The following is a 21647-nucleotide window of genomic DNA, read 5'->3' on the forward strand; positions in this document are numbered from 1 at the left end:
ACTAAATGCTCCCACCAAAAGATACAGATTGGCTGAATGGATACAAAAGCAAGACCCTTATATATGCTGTCTACAAGAGACCCACTTCAGACCTAGAGACACATACAGATTGAAAGTAAGGGGATGGAAAAAGATATTCCATGCAAATGGAAACCAAAAGAAAGCTGGAGTACCAATTCACATATCAGACAAAATAGACTTTAAAATAAGGACTATCAAAAGAGACAAAGAAGGACACTACATAATGATCAAGGGATCGATCCAAGAAGAAGATATAACAATTGTAAATATTTATGCACCCAACATAGGAGCACCTCAATACATAAGGCAAATACTAACAGCCATAAAAGGGGAAATCGACAGTAACACATTCATAAAGGGGACTATAACACCCCACTTTCACTCATGGACAGATCATCCAAAATGAAAATAAATAAGGAAACACAAGCTTTAAATGATACATTAAACAAGATGGACTAAATTGATATTTGTAGGACACTCCATCCAAAAACAACAGAATACACAATTTTCTCAAGTGCTCATGGAATATTCTCCAGGATAGATCATATCTTGGGTCACAAATCAAGCCTTGATAAATTTAAGAAACTTGAAATTGTATCAAGTATCTTTTCCGACAACAACGTCATGAGACTAGATATCAATTACAGGAAAAGATCTGTAAAAAATACAAACACATGGAGGCTAAACAATACACTACTTAATAATAAAGCGATCAGTGAAGAAAATCAAAGAGGAAATAAAAAAATAACTAGAAACAAATGACAATGGAGACACAATGACTCAAAACCTATGGGATGCAGCAAAAGCAGTTCTAAGGGGGAAGTTTATAGCAATACAAGCCCACCTTAAGAAGCAGGAAACATCTCGAATAATCAACCTAAACTTGCACCTCACGCAATTAGAGAAAGAAGAACAAAAATACACCAAAGCTAGCAGAAGGAAGGAATCATAAAAATCAGAACAGAAATAAATGAAAAATAAATGAAGGAAACAATAGCAAAGATCAATAAAATTAAAAGCTGGTTCTTTGAGAAGATAAACAAAATAGATAAACCACTAGCCAGACTCATCAGGAAAAAAAGGGAGAAGACTCAAATCAATAGAATTAGAAATGAAAAAGGAGAAGTAACAACTGACACTGCAGAAATATAAAAGATCATGAGAGATTACTACAAGCAACTCTATGCCAATAAAATGGACAACCTGGAAGAAATGGACAAATTTTAGAAATGCACAACCTGCCAAGACTGAATCAGGAAGAAATAGAAAATATGAACAGACCAATCACAAGCACTGAAATTGAAACTGTGATTAAAAATCTTCCAACAAACAAAAGCTCAGGACCAGATGGTTTCACAAGCGAATTCTATCAAATATTTAGAGAAGAGCTAACATCTATCCTTCTCAAATTCTTCCAAAATATAGCAGAGGGAGGAACACTTCCAAACACATTCTACAAGGCCACCATCACCCTGATACCAAAACCAGACAAGGATGTCACAAAGAAAGAAAACTACAGGCCAATATCACTGATGAACATAGATGCAAAAATCCTCAACAAAATACTAGCAAACAGAATCCAACAGCACATTAAAAGGATCATACACCATGATCATGTGGGGTTTGTCCCAGAAATGCAAGGATACTTCAATATACGCAAATCTATCAATGTGATAAAGAATATTAACAAATTGAAGGAGAAAAACCATATGATCATCTCAATAGATGCAGAGAAAGCTTTTGACAAAATTCAACACCCATTTATGATAAAAACCCTGCAGAAAGTAAGCATAGAGGGAACTTTCCTCAACATAATAAAGGCCATATATGACAAGCCCACAGCCAACATCATCCTCAATGGTGAAAAACTGAAAGCATTTCCACTAAGATCAGGAACAAGACAAGGTTGCCCACTCTCACCGCTCTTATTCAACATAGTTTTGGAAGTTTTAGCCAAAGCAATCAGAGAAGAAAAGGAAATAAAAGGAATCCAAATCAGGAAAGAAGTCGTAAATCTGTCACTGTTTGCAGATGACTTGATACTATATATAGAGAATCCTAAAGTTGCTACCAGAAAACTACTATAGCTAATCAATGAATTTGGTAAAGTAGCAGGATACAAAATTAATGCACAGAAATCTCTGGCATTCCTATATACTAATGATGAAAAATCTGAAAGTGAAATCAAGAAAACTCCCATTTACCATTGCAACAAAAAGAATAAAATATCTTGGAATAAACCTACCTAAGGAGACAAAAGACCTATATGCAGAAAATTATAAGACACTGATGAAAGAAATTAAAGATGATACAAATAGATGGAGAGATATACCATGTTCTTGGATTGGAAGAATCAACATTGTGAAAATGACTCTACTACCCAAAGCAATCTATAGATTCAATGCAATCCCTATCAAACTACCACTGGCATTTTTCACAGAACTAGAACGAAAAATTTCACAATTTGTATGGAAACACAAAAGACCCTGAATAGCCAAAGCAATCTTGAGAATGAAAAACGGAGCTGGAGGAATCAGGCTCCCTGTCTTCAGACTATACTACAAAGCTACAGTAATCAAGACAGTATGGTACTGGCACAAAAACAGAAAGATAGATCAATGGAACAGGATAGAAAGCCCAGAGATAAACCCACACACATATGGACACCTTATCTTTGATAAAGGTGGCAGGAATGTACAGTGGAGAAGGGACAGCCTCTTCAGTAAGTGGTGCTGGGAAAACTGGACAGATACCTGTAAAAGTATGAGATTAGATCACTCCCTAACACCATACACAAAAATAAGCTCAAAATGGATTAAAGACCTAAATGTAAGGCCAGAAACTATTAAACTCTTAGAGGAAAACATAGGCAGAACACTATATGACATAAATCACAGCAAGATCCTTTCTGACCCACCTCCTAGAGAAATGGAAATAAAAACAAAAATAAACAAATGGGACCTAATGAAACTTCAAAGCTTTTGCACAGCAAAGGAAACCATAAACAAGACCAAAAGACAACCCTCAGCATGGGAGAAAATATTTGCAAATGAAGCAACTGACAAAGGATTAATCTCCAAAATTTACAAGCAGCTCATTCAGCTCAATAACAAAAAAACAAACAACCCAATCCAAAAATGGGCAGAAGACCTAAATAGACATTTCTCCAAAGAAGATATACAGACTGCCAACAAACACATGAAAGAATGCTCAACATCATTAATCATTAGAGAAATGCAAACCAAAACTACAATGAGATATCATCTCACACCAGTCAGAATGGCCATCACCAAAAAATCTAGAAACAATAAATGCTGGAGAGGGTGTGGAGAAAAGGGAACACTCTTGCACTGCTGGTGGGAATGTGAATTGGTAAGCCACTATGGAGAACAGTATGGAGGTTCCTTAAAAAACTACAAGTAGAACTACCATAAGACCCAGCAATCCCACTACTGGGCATATACCCTGAGAAAACCAAAATTCAAAAAGAGTCATGTACCAAAATGTTCATTGCAGCTCTGTTTACAATAGCCAGTACATGGAAGCAACCTAAGTGTCCATTGACAAATGAATGGATAAAGAAGATGTGGCACATATATACAATGGAATATTACTCAGCCATAAAGAGAAACGAAATTGAGCTATTTGTAATGAGGTGGATAGACCTAGAGTCTGTCATACAGAGTGAAGTAAGTCAGAAAGAAAAAGACAAATACCGTATGCTAACACATATATACGGAATTTAAGAAAAAAGAATGTCATGAAGAACCTAGGGGTAAGACAAGAATAAAGACACAGACCTACTGGAGAACAGACTTGAGGATATGGGGAGGGGGAAGGGTGAGCTGTGAAAGGACGAGAGAAAGTCATGGACATATATACACTAAAAAACATAAGGTAGAATGCTAGTGGGAAGCAGCCGCATGGCATAGGGATATCGCCTCGGTGCTTTGTGACAGCCTGGAGGGGTGGGATAGGGAGGGTGGGAGGGAGGGAGACGCAAGAGGGAAGAGATATGGGAATATATGTATAACTGATTCACTTTGTTATAAAGCAGAAACTAACACACCATTGTAAAGCAAGTATACCCCAATAAAGATGTTAAAAAAACAAAACAAAACAAAAACCATCTCTTCCTTGTAGGGACTTCTACCTGTTGCTTGGTTTCCTCTCCCCTGGGCTACCACACAGGTCTAGGTTGGTGGTCATCTAACTGGGTTGTCAGCCCACAGTTCTACGTGAGATTTGATGAGACACAGCTTCTTGATGAGTTATCTTGAAAACGAAGTTGGAAATGTTAACTGTACAGATGGGAGGAATGGGCACCAGAAGGAAATACAGGGTTACCCAGAATGGCAGAAACGGTTCTGCCAGAAGTGGAAAGAGAGAGGAGATGTTTAACAATTGACAAATATTTATTGAGTGCCTATTATGTGCCAGGCACTGTTCTAGAACCTCTACCCACCTCCCAAAAAAAGAAAAAAAAAAGAGTCAGAAAATGCAAATTCTGAGGGAGAGGAAAGGGATGACTGAGGAAGAAGTCTGAAGGGACTGAGAAGACTTAGGTGATGGGGTTTGACCTTAGGCCTCCTATTCAGACTCCTCACTAAAAATCTCTTCTTCTGCTGTGGCATCTTGCTACTGGTGGTATTCAGAGATGAGGTCTTTCATGTTGCTCTCAGCCTTGGTGAAATCCATCTCGTCCCTGCCCTCGCCTGTGTACAGTGGAGGAAGGCGTTCCAGCAGAACATGGAAGAGAACTGCACTCAGGTGAACTTGAACAACTCCGGTATGGCCGTGCTCTTGCCAATGAAAGTGACCACAACCTTGAGGCCACAGACTGGGATGTTGCAGACAGCTGTCTTGACGTTGCTGGGGATTGATTCCAGGAAGTAGCTGCTGCTCTTGTTCTGCATGTTGAGCTTCTGCTCATCCACCTCCTTCATGGAGATTCACCCACAGAAGACAGGAGCCAAGGTGAGGTACCAGCCATAGTGGGGGTCACAGGCAGCCATTGTGTTCTTGGCATAGAAGATCTTCTGGGTGAGCTCGGGCACAGTGAGTGTCTGATACTGCTGGCTTCCACCTCTGGTTAGAGGTGAAAAAACAGGCATGAAGAAGTGAAGACATGGGAAGGACACCATGTTGACTGCCAGCTTGCAGAGGTCAGCAATGAGCTGGCTAAGGAAGTGGAGGCAGGTGGTGACACCACTCTTAGTGGTCAGGATGAGGCGGTTCAGGTCCCCTTAGGTTGGCGTGGTCAGCTTGAGGGTGTGGAAGCTGATGTTGTAAAGGGCCTGGTTGTGGATGCAGTAGGTCTCATCAGTGTTCTCCACCAGCTGATGGATGGTGAGGGTGGCATTATAGGGCTCAGCTACAGATTCGGACACTTTGGGTGAGGGCACTACACTGAAGACTTCATGATGCCATTGGGATACTCTTCACATGTCTTGCTGATGAGCAAGGTGCCCATTCCAGAATCTGTGCCCCTTCCAGCGAGTGGGTCAGCTGGAAACCCTAAAGGCAGTCGCAGATCTCTGCCTCCTTCAGAACCACATCCACGACTTAACCAGCTCGGCACCTTCTGTGTAGTGGTCCTTGGCCCAGTTGTTGCCTGCCCCAGACTGACCAAAAACAAAATTGTCTGGTCTGAAGATCTGACCAAAAGGTCCTAAGCGAATAGAGTCCATGGTCCCAGGTTCTAGATCCACCAAGATGGCATGAGGAACATATTTGTCACCTGTGGCTTCATTGTAGTTCATGGAGATGCAGTCCAACTGCAGGTCTCTATCCCCATGATAGGTGTCGGTGGGGTCTATGCCATGTTCATCACTTATCACCTCCCAGAATTTGGCACCAATTAGGTTGCCACACTAATGGGCCAGGATGTGCACAATTTCCCTCATTGTTAAAATTTATTCTATTTTTTTGCTTGCCTCAAGGTGTGTATGGGGCAAGAAAATGATATGTAATTAGTTTTTCTCTGCTGCTCGTCACAGGCTGGAAGGATTGAATGGGCCCTGGAGGTTGGAGAAACAGGATACAAATGCGGCATCAGGAAGGTTCTGAGAGAGGATCCTTCTTTCTAATACCACAATTTACTACCTATAAGAAATGTAATTCCATTTTCTAGAAATATATTTTATTATTGAAATTATTTTCACAGTTTAAAATGTGTTATATATTTTGAAATAGTGTCTATAAAAGTTCCTATCTTTAAAAATTCTTGCTATTGATGTCACCATATATATTTTAATATTTGAAAGAGATAGTAGAAATATTATAACTTATAATATTTTATTTGCAATTATTATAGTGCTATTTAACCATTTAATATACTTATTTTCTATTATTTTTTCTTTATTTGTAACAAAACTTTCTTTGTAGTAACACAGTTTTGAAATTGTCCATTGTTATATCTTGACTACATACCATTTTTTCATAGATATGTTTCTCATTATCTTTACTTTTCAAATACGTATTAATCATAAATTTTACTAGACCCTTAAATTGGGTTCATATAAGAGTGTATATTGTAATACCCATATAATTTAGGTGAATATTGGGTTTTTTTATTGCTTTTTAAAGTAATTTATACTTTAATTTCTAAATTAATTTCATTAAGATAATATTTTTGGAATTCCTTAATGTTATTTCTAGGCATAAAATATAGTTAGGTGTTGTAAAATGTTTCATGGAAGCTTACATGCATGATTTATTCTCTACAAGGTGTAGATTTTAGTACAAAACAATACTAAAATTAATATATATTGAAATTTTATTAAATATTGTTTATTTTTATCTCTTTGATATGCCAAGGGCTGGAAGGAATAGGTTAAAATACATTAACAAACATAAAATGTTTCTTCTGTTATCTTTGTACTCCCTATACATTTTTTACTGTGTGTATATGTGGTGTGTATATGCCTGTGTTTATTTTCCTTATACAAATTTCAAGGAAATTAAAAGTTTTTGTAATTGCACATTTTAAATAATGATACTTTTTTCTGTGAAAAAAGTGTTTTTTACATTTTAATTCAAATATCTCAGATATTAATATGATGACCAATTAAAAATTATTCCTGTTCTACACTTGTCAATTTTTATTTTTTTCTTTGTTTTAGTCATTGCTCTTGTGGACATCAAATAGATTTGACTTTTACTTGGTCTTATATTACCCACATGAGAAAAATCTTCTTTAAATACATATTATTATGTAAAAATTTAAATTGGTATTAATTCTAAGTGGTTTTAAATTTTTAAAATATTGTTGCTTCTGCTGGTAATGTTGTTTTATGGTTCCTTGCTTTTTTTTAATTTTATTTTACTTTTTAGGAAGTTGTATTTTCTTTGTCAAATTGTATTCTACATATCTTGTTTTTATTCATAGTGTTTTTACCTCCAAATAAGTTTATTATTTTCCTAGATATCTCAACAACTCCAAATAAGAAATAAAACTGTTTATTGATTTCTAGTGATTAAAAGGAAAAAATTAATACATACAACAAATCCTTACAAACCATCCCTTTCTTCTTCTATTTTTCCAAAGGTTAAAAAACTTTTTCCAGCCTATTTTCATCACATGCCTAGAAAATTTAATTACCTCTTTAAAAATCCTTAAGTTTTATTTGTTTTTAAGTAGAATTATTTTTGTTTCCTTCTATGAATAAATTAAATTTATACTTATCCATTGTTCTGTGCTATCATAGATTTCAAGGTCATAATCTTATTTCAAATCATTTATTAGTTGTGTTCTGTTTAGTATACTATTTTGCTGTACTGGGATTTTGATCTTGACACATTTTTGAAGTACACAGCAAGTCTTTGAATATTTCAAAAAGATTATTCTATTGGAATTATATGAAAATGCTATTGTTGTTGTTATAGGACTCTCAATTTTATCCTGGGGGAGTAATTGACAGTGAGGGACAAAGGGGACCTGAGGCTCTGTCTGAGCAGAGCAAGGGGAACAATTGCTGACAGCTGCACAGGCAGCTCACTGGTGCATCAAAGACAGCTCCAAACTCTGTGTGCAGCCAACATGAGCTGACAGTCCACATAGATCTCACTCGCATCAGCACTCCTTCTCACTGGGGTAAGTGTCTTGTACTGGGAGAGGGGGAAAAAAAACAACTTCAAGGGAACAAAGCCAGCTCAAGCCTGACCCTCATGTCTTCTGCTCCAGCAACTTGGAATCAGACCTTGCCACCAACAGGGTGGTGATGATCGCTGAGAAGAGGGGAAATCCACCTTACACCTGGCTCCAGCTCTAGCCCTTTCATCTCCAGCCCCACTCCCTACCAAGTAATAGCTGCCAACACACACTGAGGAAGGATGTGACTGGTATCTACGTCAAATCCACTTCTCCCACCAAAGGTAGGATGTTGCCACATAAGAACAGTGCTTGCTTCAAGACTTAATAGGTAATCATTTCACCTAAATTCATAGGGGCAGAGAAAGTTAAGCAAAATGAAATGGCAAAGGAACTGGTCTCAACTAAAAGAACTGAAAAAATAAATAATGAAACAAATAAGCAATAGACTAGATAAAGAATTCAATGCATGCTAATAAGAATGTTAAATGAGTTAGAGAAAAAAGCAGATGAAAACAGTGAGGATTTTAAAAATGAAATAGAAAGCATAAAAATGAACCAGTCAGAACTAAAGAATACAATAGTTGAAATGAAAAACATACTAGAAGGCATTAATAGCAGACTAGGTGATAAACAGACGTGCTCTGGAAAACAGAGTAAAGGAAATCACCCAATTAGAACAGCAAAAAGGAAAAAAAAAAATGAAGACATTTCTGGAATAACATGAAGCATACCAACATTTGCATTATAGGAGTCCCAAAAGGAGAAGAGAGAAAGAAGGGGATCAAAAATGTATTTGACGAAATTATGGCTGAAAATTTCCCAAACATGATGGAAGAAACAGATATCCAAATACAGGAAGCACACAGGGTCCCCAAAGAAGAAGAACCCAAACAACCCACACAAAGACATATCATAATTAAAATGGCAAAATGTTAAAAAGAGAATACTAAAGGCATCAAGAGAAAAGCAAATAATCCTATACAAAGGAACCCCCATAAAGTTATCAGCTGATTTTTCAGCATAAACTTTGCAGGCCAAAAAGAGTGGAATGATATATTCAAACTGCTAAAAAGGAAAATCTGCAACCCAGGATACCCAGCAAAGTGTCATTACCTATCAAAACATGGTTTGAAAGTATAAATACACCTCAATGTTCATTGCTGCACTCTTTACAAGAGCCAAGACATGGAAGCAATCAGCAGATTAATGGATAAAGAAAATGTGGTACAGCTATACAAGGGAATATTACTCAGCTACTAAAAAGAATGAAATAATGTCATTTGCAGCAATGTGGATGGACCTGATGATTATCAGGCTAAGTGAAGTAAGTCAGACAGAGAAAGCTAAATATCACATGATATTGTTTACATGTGGAATATAAAAAAAAAAAAGATACAAATGAACTTATTTACAAAACTCACAGACTTGAATAACAGACTTATGGTTACTGTCGGTGGTGGGGAAGGGAGGAGAGGAGGGATAGATTGGGAGTTTGGGATAGACCTGTACACATTGCTATATTTAAAAGAAAATGCCTTTCCATTATATATATATATATATATATATATATATATAGAGAGAGAGAGAGAGAGAGAGAGAGAGTTTAGAATAGAAGAAAAGATAAAGAACTCTTCAGACAAGCACAAAGTAAAAGAATTTATCAACACTATACCCACCCTAAAATAAGTTTTAAAGTGTTTTCTCTAAGTGAAAAATAAGTAAAAATCTATAGGAAAGAGAAAAATATCACTAGGAAAGGCAAATATATATAAGGACTAAGGTTCAGGCACTTAAATAAGCCAGTACAAAGATTAAAAGACAAAAAAAGCAAACCAAAACTGTAAAAACAACTATAACTACAATAAACAGTTAAGAGATAAACATAAATATGTGAAATATGACACCAAAAAGGCAAAACATGGGGAAGGAGGGTAAAAATGTTGACCTTTTAGAGTATGTTTGAATTTAAATAACTACCAGTTTAAAACAAGTATACATATTTATCGGTAAATATATATGAACCCCATGGTAACCACAAATTTAAAACCTACAATAGATACACAAAAACTAAAAAGAACACAAGCATAATACTAAAGAAAATCATCAAACAAAAAGGGAAGAAACAAAAAGAAGAAAAAAGAACATAGAACTAAAAAAAAATCCAGAAAACAAGTAATAAAATGGCAATAAGCACATACCTATCAATAACTACTTTAAATGTCAATGGACTAAATGCTCCAATCCAAAGATATAGGGTGGCTGACTGGATTTTAAAATAAATAAAATAAAATAAGACCCATCTATATGGAACCTACAAGAGACTAATTTTAGAGCTAAAGACACACACAAACTGCAAATTAGGGGATGGAAAAATATATTTCATGCAAAAGGAAACAAACAGAAAGCTGAAGTAGCAATACTCATATCAGGCAGAATGCCTTCAAAACAAGGGCCCTAACCGAAGACAAGGAAAGGCATTATAAATGATAAAGGAATCAATACAAACAAAGGATATTACACCCATTAACATATATGGACCCAATACAGGAGTATCTAAATATATAAAGCAAATACTAGCAGTCATAAAGGGAGAAATTAGCAATAAAATAATAACAGTAGGAGATTTTAACAACCCACTTACAACAATAGACAGTTCATCCTGACAGAAAATCAGTAAGGTAATACCAGTCTTATGACACAATAGACCATTTGGACTTAACAGAAATCCATAGGACTTTACATCCCAAAACATCAGAATACATATTCTTTTCAAGTGCATATGGAATGTTCTCTAAGGTAGATCATATGCTAGACCACAAAACAAGTCTCAACAAATTTAAGAAGATAGAAATTATCAAGTATTTTTTCAGATCACAATGGTATGAAACTAGAATCAATCACAGGAAGAAAAATGGGAAAAGAAAAAACAGTTGGTGAATAAACAACATGCTACTAAAAAACAAATGCCTTAATGAAGAAATCAAAAAAGAAATCAGAAAATACCTGAAGACAAATGAAAATGGAAACACAACTCTCCAAAATCTATGGGATGCAGCAAAACTAGTTCTAAGAGAGAAGTTTATACCAAGTTTATACAAGCCTTCCTCTAGAAACAAACAAACAAAAAGACTCAAAAACAACCTAACCTGCCTCCTAAAGTAATTAGGAAAAAAAAAAAAGCCAAAAGTCAGCAGAAGGAAGGAAACAAAATATTAGAGAGGAAATAAATAAAATAGGAAATAAAAAGAAAAAGCAATAGAAAATATCCATGAAAAAATGAGTTTTTTTTTAAGATAAACAAAATTGATAAACTTTTAGCCAGGCTCACTAAAAAGAAAATAGTGAGGACCCAAATAAACTAAATATGAGATGAAAGAGGAGAAATATACAACAACATTCCACAGAGCTACAAAAAAACCATAAGAGAATACCTCAAATATGTATATGACAACAAATTGGAAAAGCTAAAATAAATGGACAAATTTCTAGAAACATGTAACTTGCCAAGACAGAATCAAGAAGAAATAGACAATTTGAACAGACATATTACTAGTAGTGCAATTGAATTTGTAATGAAAAAAAAAAAAAATCCAACAAACAAAAGGCCAAGTCCAAGACAGCTTCACAGGGGAATTTTACCAAACATATAAAGAAGAGTTAATTCTTATCCTTCACAAACTATTCCAAAAAGTTGAGGACAGAACACACCCAAATTCATTCTATGAAGCCATGATTACACTGATATCAAAACCAGACAATGAGATTACAAAAAAAATGACAGACCAATATCTTAGATGAATATAGATGAAAAATTTATCAACAAAATATTAGCAAACGGAATCCAACAATATATAAAAAGTATCATACACCATGATCAAGTTGGATTGATTCCAGAGACACAAGGATGTTTCAATATTTGCAAACCAATCAGTGTGATACACCACATTAACAAAAGAAAGAATAAAAATCTCATGATCATTTCAATAGAGGCAGAAAAAACATTTGACATCCATTCATGATAAAAACTCTCATCAAAGTTTGTATGGAGAGAACATATTTCAGCATAATAAAGGCAAGTTATGACAAACCCACAGTTAACATCATACTCAACAATAAAAATCTGAAAGTCTTTCTTTTAAATTCAGTAACAAGACAATGATATCCACTCTTGCCATTTCTATTACACATAGTATGAGAAATCCTTGTCAGAGCAATTAGATGAGAAAAAGAAATAAAAAGAATCCATATTGTAAGCTAAGAATTTAAACTTTCAGGTGACAGGATACTCTATATAGAAAACCCTTAACTGTCTAGCAGAAAACTCTTAGTCCTAATAAATGAAATCAGTAAGTTCTAGGATACAAGATTAATATACAGAAAACTGTTGCTTGTCTATACACTAATAATAAACTACCAGAAAGAGAAAGAAAAAAAATTAAAATCATATGAAAAAGAATAAAATACCTATGAATAGGGGAATGAGAGGAAGATGGCGGAAGAGTAAGACGCGGAGATCACCTTCCTCCCCACAGATACACCAGAAATACATCTAAACGTGGAACAACTCCTACAGAACACTTACTGAAGGCTGGCAGAAGACCTCAGACCTCCCAAAAGGAAAGAAACTCCCCACGTACCTGGGTAGGGAAAAAGAAAAAAAAGAAAAAACAGAGACAAAAGAATAGGGATGGCACCTGCACCAGTGGGAGGAAGCTGTGAAGGAGGAAAAGTTTCCACACACTAGGAAGCCCCTTCGCGGGCGGAGACTGCGGGAGGCGGAGGGGGGAGCTTCGAAGCCGGAGGAGTGAACAGCAACGGGTGCGGAGGGCAAAGCGGGGAGATTCCCGCACAGAGGATCGGTGCCGACCAGCACTCACCAGCCCGAGAGGCTTGTCTGCTCACCCGCCGGGGCAGGCGGGGCTGCGAGCTGAGGCTCTGAGGCTCGGGTTTCGGTTTCGGACGGAGCGCAGGGAGAGGACTGGGGTTGGTGGCTTGAACATAGCCTGAAGGGGTTAGTGCACCACGGCTAGCCGGGAGGGAGTCCGGGGAAAAGTCTGCACCTGCCGAAGAGGCAAGAGACTTTTTCTTCCCTCTTTGTTTCCTGGTGCGCGAGGAGAGGGGTTTAAGAGCACTGCTTAAAGGAACTCCAGAGACGGTCGCAAGCCGCGGCTAAAAGCGCGGACCCCAGAGACAGGCGGGAGATGCTAAGGCTCTGCTGCCGCCACCAAGGGGCCTGTGTGCGAGCACAGGTCACTCTTCACACCCCTCTTCCGCGGAGCCTGTGCAGCCCACCACTGCCAGGTTCCCGGGATCCAGGGACAACTTCCCCGGGAGAACGCACGGCGGGCCTCAGTCTGGTGCAACGTCACGCCGGCCTTTGCTGCAGCAGACCCGCCCCGCACTCCGTGCCCCTCCCTCCCCGCCGGCCTGAGTGCGCCAGAGCCCCCGAATCAGCGGCTCCTCTAACCCCGTCCTGTCTGAGCAAAAAACAGACGCCCTCCAGCGACCTACACGCAGAGGCAGGGCCAAATCCAAAGCTGAGCCCCTGTGAGCTGTGAGAACAAAGAAGAGAAAGGGAAATCTCTCCCAGCAGCCTCAGAAGCAGCGGATTAAAGCTCCACAATCAACTTGATGTACCCTGCATCTGTGGAATACCTGAATAGACAACCAATCATCCCAAATTAAGGAAGTGTACTTTAGGAGCAAGATCTATGATTTTCTCCCCTTTTCCTCTTTTTGTGAATGTGTATGTGTATGCTTCTGTGTGAGACCTTGTCTGTATAGTCTTGCTTCCACCATTTGTCCTAGGGTTCTATCCGTCCATGGTTTTTTTTTAAATTTTTTTCTTAATAATTAATTTTAATAACGTTATTATACTTTACCTTCGTTCTTTCTTTCTTTCTTTCCTTCCTCCTTCCCTCCTTTAGACAACGAATCATCCCAAATTCAGGAGGTGGTCTCTGACAGCAAGATTTATGATTTTTCCCCCTTTACCTCTTTTAGTGAGGGTGTATGTGTATGCTTCTGTGTAAGATTTTGTCTGTATAGCTTTGCTTCCAACATTTGTACTAAGGTTCTATCCGTCCCTTTGTTTTCTAAATAAGAATTTTTTAATTCAATAACTTTATTATACTTTATTTTATTTTTACTGTATCTTCTTTCTTTCTATTTTTTTTCCTTCTTTCCCTCCTTCCTTCCTTCCTCCCTCCCTCCCTACCTCCTTTCTTTCCTTCTTGCATTCTTTCCTTCTTTGCTTCTTTCTTTTTTCCTTCCTTCCTTCCCTCATTTCCTGCTTTCTTTCCTCATACTTCTACTAATTCTCTCTACTTTTTCTCCCTTTTATTCTGAGCCGTGTGAATGAAAGGCTCTTGGTGCTCCAGCCAGGAGTCAGGGCTCTGCCTCTGAGGTAGGAGAGCCAACTTCAGGACACTGGTCAACAAGAGACCTTCCAGCTCCACATAATATCAAACGGCGAAAATCTCCCAGAGACCTTCATCTTAACACCAGCACCCAGCTTCACTCAACGACCAGCAAGCCACAGTGCTGGACAACCTATGCCAAAGAACTAGCAAAATAGGAACACAACCCCACCCATTAGCAGAGAGGCTGCCTAAAATCATAATAGGGCCACAGACACCCCAAAACACACCACCAGACATGAAACTGCCCACTAGAGAGACAAGATCCAGCCTCATCCACCACAACACAGGCAGTAGTCCCCTCCACCAGGAAGCCTACACACCCCACTGAACCAACCTTAGCCACTGGAGACAGACATCAAAAACAGCGGGAACTACGAACCTGCAGTCTGCAAAAAGGAGACCCCAAACACAGTAAGATAAGCAAAATGAGAAGACAGAAAAGCACACAGCAGTTAAAGGAGCAAGATAAAAATGCAGCAGACCCAACAAATGAAGAGGAAATAGGCAGTCTACCTAAAAAAGAATTCAGAATAATGATAGTAAGGATGATCTGAAATCTTGGAAATAGAATGGAGAAAATAAAAGAAACAGTTAACAAGGACCTAGAAGAAATAAAGATGAAACAAGCAACGATGAACAACACAATAAATGAAAGTAAAAGAACTCTAGATGGGATCAATAGCAGAATAACTGAGGCAGAAGAACGGATAAGTGACCTGGAAGATAAAATAGTGGAAATAACTACTGCAGAGCAGAATAAAGAAAAAAGAATGAAAAGAACTGAGGACAGTCTCAGAGACTCTGGGACAACATTAAACGCAACAACATTTGAATTATAGGGGTTCCAGAAGAAGAAGAGAAAAAGAAAGGGACTGAGAATATATTTGAAGAGATTATAGTTGAAAACTTCCCTAATATGGGAAAGGAAATAGTGAATCATGTCCAGGAAGCACAGAGAGTCCCATACAGGATAAATCCAAGGAGAAATACGCCAAGACACATATTAATCAAACTGTCAAAAATTAAATACAAAGAAAGCATATTAAAAGCAGCAAGAGAAAAACAACAAATAACACATAAGGGAATCCCCATAAGGTTAACAGCTGATCTCTCAGTATAAACCCTACAAGCCAGAAGGGAGTGGCAGGACATACTGAGAGTGATGAAGGGGAAAAACCTGCAGCCAAGACTACTCTACCCAGCAAGGATCTCATTCAGATTTGATGGAGAAATTAAAATCTTTACAGACAAGCAAAGGCTGAGAGACTTCAGCACCAACAAACCAGCTTTACAACAAATGCTAAAGGAACTTCTCTAGACAAGAAACACAAGAGAAGGAAAAGACCTACAGTAACAAACCCAAAACAATTTAGAAAATGGGAATAGGAACATACATATCGATAATTACCTTAAATGTAAATGGACTAAATGCTCCCACCAAAAGACACAGATTGTCTGAATGGATACAAAAGCAAGACCCTTATATATGCTGTCTACAAGAGACCCACTTCAGACCTAGAGACACATACAGATTGAAAGTAAGGGGATGGAAAAAGATATTCCATGCAAATGGAAACCAAAAGAAAGCTGGAGTAGCAATTCTCATATCAGACAAAATAGACTTTAAAATAAGGACTATTAAAAGAGACAAAGAAGGACACTACATAATGATCAAGGGATCGATCCAAGAAGAAGATATAACAATTGTGTATATTTATGCACCCAACATAGGAGCACCTCAATACATAAGGAAAATACTAACAACCATAAAAGGGGAAACCGACAGTAACACATTCATCGTAGGGGACTATAACACCCCACTTTCACCCATGTACAGATCATCCAAAATGAAAATAAATAAGGAAACACAGGCTTTAAATGATACATTAAACAAGATGGACTTCATTGATATTTATAGGACACTCCATCCAAAAACAACAGAATACACATTTTTCTCAAGTGCTCATGGAACATTCTCCAGGATAGATCATATCCTGGGTCACAAATCAAGCCTTGGTAAATTTAAGAAAACGGAAATTGTATCAAGTATCTTTTCTGACCACAACATCGTGAAACTAGATATCAATTACAGGAAAAGATCTGTAAAAAATACAAACACATGGAGGCTAAACAATGCACTACTTAATAATGAAGTGATCACTGAAGAAATCAAAGAGGAAATAAAAAAATACCTAGAAACAAATGACAATGGAGGCACAACAACCCAAAACCTGTGGGATGCAGCAAAAGCAGTTCTAAGGGGGAAGTTTATAGCAATACAAGCCCACCTTAAGAAGCAGGAATCATCTCGATTAAACAACCTAATCTTGCACCTCAAGCAATTAGAAAAAGAAGAACAAAAATACCCCAAAGCTAGCAGAAGGAAGGAATCATAAAAATCAGAACAGAAATAAATGAAAAAGAAATGAAAGAAACAATAGCAAAGATCAATACAACTAAAAGCTGGTTCTTTGAGAAGATAAAGAAAATAGATAAACCACTAGCCAGACTCATCAAGAAAAAAAGGGAGAAGACTCAAATTAATAGAATTAGAAATGAAAAAGGAGAGGTAACAACTGACACTGCAGAAATAAAAAAGATCATGAGAGATTACTAAAAGCAACTCTATGCCAATAAAATGGACAACCTGGATGAAATGGACAAATTCTTAGAAATGCACAACCTGCCAAGACTGAATCAGGAAGAAATAGAAAATATGAACAGACCAATCACAAGCACTGAAATTGAAACTGTGATTAAAAATCTTCCAACAAACAAAAGCCCAGGACCAGATGGCTTCACAGGCGAATTCTATCAAACATTTAGAGAAGAGCTAACACTTATCCTTCTCAAACTCTTCCAAAATATAGCAGAGGGATGAACACTCCTTAATTCCTTCTACGAGGCCACCATCACCTTGATACCAAAACCAGACAAGGATGTCACAAAGAAAGAAAATTACAGGCCAATATCACTGATGAACATAGATGCAAAAATCCTCAACAAAATACTAGCAAACAGAATCCAACAGCACATTAAAAGGATCATACACCATGATCAAGTGGGGTTTATTCCAGGAATGCAAGGATACTTCAATATATGCAAATCTATCAATGTGATAAACCATATTAACAAACTGAAGGAGAAAAACCATATGATCATCTCAATAGATGCAGAGAAAGCTTTTGACAAAATTCAACACCCATTTATGATAAAAACCCTGCAGAAAGTAGGCATACAGGGAACTTTCCTCAACATAATAAAGGCCATATATGACAAGCCCACAGCCAACATCATCCTCAATGGTGAAAACCTGAAAGCATTTCCACTAAGATCAGGAACAAGACAAGGTTGCCCACTCTCACCACTCTTATTCAACATAGTTTTGGAAGTTTTAGCCACAGCAATCAGAGAAGAAAAGGAAATAAAAGGAATCCAAATCAGAAAAGAAGAAGTAAATCTGTCACTGTTTGCAGATGACATGATCCTATACATAGAGAATCCTAAAGATGCTATCAGAAAACTACTAGAGCTAATCAATGAATTTGGTAAAGTAGCAGGATACAAAATGAATGCACAGAAATCTCTGGCGTTCCTATATACTAATGATGAAAAATCTGAAAGTGAAATCAAGAAAACACTCCCATTTACCACTGCAACAAAAAGAATAAAATATGTAGGAATAAACCTACCTAAGGAGACAAAAGACCTGTATGCAGAAAATTATAAGACACTGATGAAAGAAATTAAAGATGATACAAATAGATGGAGAGATATACCATGTTCTTGGATTGGAAGAATCAACATTGTGAAAATGACTCTACTACCCAAAGCAATCTATAGATTCAATGCAATCCCTATCAAACTACCACTGGCATTTTTCACAGAACTAGAATGAAAAATTTCACAATTTGTATGGAAACACAAAAGACTCCGAATAGCCAAAGCAATCTTGACAACGAAAAATGGAGCTGGAGGAATCAGGCTCCCTGTCTTCAGACTATACTACAAAGCTACAGTAATCAAGACGGTATGGTACTGGCACAAAAACAGAAAGATAGATCAATGGAACAGGATAGAAAGCCCAGAGATAAACCCACACACATATGGACACCTTATCTTTGATAAAGGTGGCAGGAATGTACAGTGGAGAAAGGACAGCCTCTTCAGTAAGTGGTGCTGGGAAAACTGGACAGGTACATGTAAAAGTATGAGATTAGATCACTCCCTAACACCATACACAAAAATAAGCTCAAAATGGATTAAAGACCTAAATGTAAGGCCAGAAACTATCAAACTCTTAGAGGAAAACATAGGCAGAACACTCTATGACATAAATCACAGCAAGATCCTTTCTGACCCACTTCCTAGAGAAATGGAAATAAAAACAAAAATAAACAAATGGGACCTAATGAAACTTCAAAGTTTTGCACAGCAAAGGAAACCATAAACAAGACCAAAAGACAACCCTCAGCATGGGAGAAAATATTTGCAAATGAAGCAACTGACAAAGGATTAATCTCCAAAATTTACAAGCAGCTTATGCAGCTCAATAACAAAAAACAAACAACCCAATCCAAAAATGGGCAGAAGACGTAAATAGACATTTCTCCAAAGAAGGTATACAGACTGCCAACAAACACATGAAAGAATGCTCAACATCATTAATCATTAGAGAAATGCAAACCAAAACTACAATGAGATATCATCTGACACCAGTCAGAATGGCCATCACCAAAAAATCTAGAAACAATAAATGCTGGAGAGGGTGTGGAGAAAAGGGAACACTCTTGCACTGCTCGTGGGAATGTGAATTGGTAAGCCACTATGGAGAACAGTATGGAGGTTCCTTAAAAAACTACAAGTAGAACTACCATATGACCCAGCAGTCCCACTACTGGACATATACCCTGAGAAAACCGTAATTCAAAAAGAGTCATATACCAAAATATTCATTGCAGCTCTATTTACAATAGCCCAGAGATGGAAACAACCTAAGTGCCCATCATTGGATGAATGGATAAAGAAGATGTGGCACATATATACAATGGAATATTACTCAGCCATAAAGAGAAACGAAATTGAGCTATTTGTAATGAGGTGGATAGACCTAGAGTCTGTCATACAGAGTGAAGTAAGTCAGAAAGAAATAGACAAATACTGTATGCTAACACACATATATATATATGGAATTTAAGAAAAAAGAATGTCATGAAGAACCTAGGGGTAAGGCAGGAATAAAGACGCAGACCTACTTGAGAACGGACTTGAGGTTATGGGGAGGGGGAGGGGTGAGCTGTGACAGGTCGAGAGAGAGTCATGGACATGTACACACTAACAAACGTTTTAAGGTAGATAGCTAGTGGGAAGCAGCCGCATGGCACAGGGAAATTGGCTCGGTGCTTTGTGAAAGCCTGGAGGGGTGGAATAGGGAGGGTGGGAGGGAGGGAGATGCAAGAGGGAAGACATATGGGAACATATGTATATGTATAACTGATTCACTTTGTTATAAAGTAGAAACTAACACACCATTGTAAAGCAATTATACCCCAATAAAGATGTTTAAAAAAAAAAGGATAAAAAAAAAATACCTATGAATAAACTTAACTAAGGAGGTGAAAGACCAAACTCTGAAAACTATAAAATATTAATGAAGGAGGTTGAAGATGATAATAAAGACATGGAAAGATAGCCTGTGCTCTTGAATTTGAAGAATTGATATTGTTACAATGGCCATACTACAATCTACAGATTCAATGCAATTTCTTACAAAATACCCATGACATTTTTCACAGAACTAGGACAAATAATCCTAAAATTTAGATGGAGCCATAAAAGACCCAGAATTTCTAAAGCAATCTTGAGAAAAAAGAAGAAAGCTGGAGGTATCACCCTCCCTGACTTCAGACTATACTTCAAAGCTAAAGTAATCCAAACAGTATAATACTGGCCCAAAAAACAGATACTTAGATTAGTGGAAAGTAATAGCCCAGAAATAAACCCACACACCTGTGGTCAGTTAATCTACAACAAAGTTAATCTACAAGAATATACAATGGAGAAAAGATAGTCTCATCAATACCTTGTGCTGGGAAATCTGGACACATACACGTAAAGGAATGAGGTTAGAACATTTACACCATATACAAAAGACAATTCAAAATGGATTAAAGACCTACATGCAAGATATTAAACCATAAAACTCCTAGAAGAGAACATACGCAGAGCACTCTTTGACGTTAATTGTAGAAATATGTTTTTTGGATCTATCTCCTAAGGAAAAAGAACCAAAAGTACAAATTAACAAATGGGACAAAAAGCTTTTGCACAGCAAAGGAAAACATCCATAAAACTCTAAGACAACCTACAGAATGGGGGGAAATATTTGTAAACTATATGACTGACAAAATGTTAAGTTCCAAAATATAAAAATAGCTTATACAGCTCAATATCAAAAAAAATAAACAACCCAATCAAAAAATGGGGAAAAGACCTGAATAGACATCTTTACAAAGAAGACATACAGATAGCTAACAAGCCATGAAAAGACACTCAAAATCACTAATTACTAGAGAATGCAACTCAAAATAAAAATGAGGTATCACCTCACACCTGTCAGATGGCTATCAGCAAAAAGACCACAAATAGCAAACGTTGGTGAGGATGCGGTGAAAAGGGAACACTTCTATACTGTTGGTGGGAATGTAAATTGGTGCAGCCACCATGAAAAACAGTATGGAAGTTCCTCAAAAAACTAAAAATGGAACTACCACTTGATCCATCCAGCAGTACCACTCCTGGGTATATATTTGGAAAAAAAGGAAAGCATAAATTTGAAAAGCTACATGCACCCCAACGTTCATAGCAGCTATATTTACAATAGCTAAGATATGGAAGTAACCTAAGTGTATATCAACAAACAGACAAAGAAGATGAGCTATCTATCTGTCTATCTATCTATCTATCTATCTATCTATCTATCTATCTATCTATCTATCTACCTACCTACCTACCTATATCGATAAAATGGAATATTACTCAACCATAAAAAAGAATGAAATTCTGCCATTTGCAGCAATGTGGCTGGACTTAGACAATATGCTTAGTGA

At 37.2% G+C, this 21647-nt stretch overlaps 1 pseudogene; it reads right to left on the bottom strand.

Moving 5' to 3' along the window:
• Positions 1-4611: 4611 nt before the first annotated feature.
• Positions 4612-5927, bottom strand: LOC137211337 (tubulin beta chain pseudogene; annotated as a pseudogene).
• Positions 5928-21647: the final 15720 nt, after the last annotated feature.

This window comes from Pseudorca crassidens, chromosome 18 (genome assembly GCF_039906515.1).
Source record: "Pseudorca crassidens isolate mPseCra1 chromosome 18, mPseCra1.hap1, whole genome shotgun sequence".
In the NCBI taxonomy this organism is placed as follows: domain Eukaryota; kingdom Metazoa; phylum Chordata; class Mammalia; order Artiodactyla; family Delphinidae; genus Pseudorca; species Pseudorca crassidens.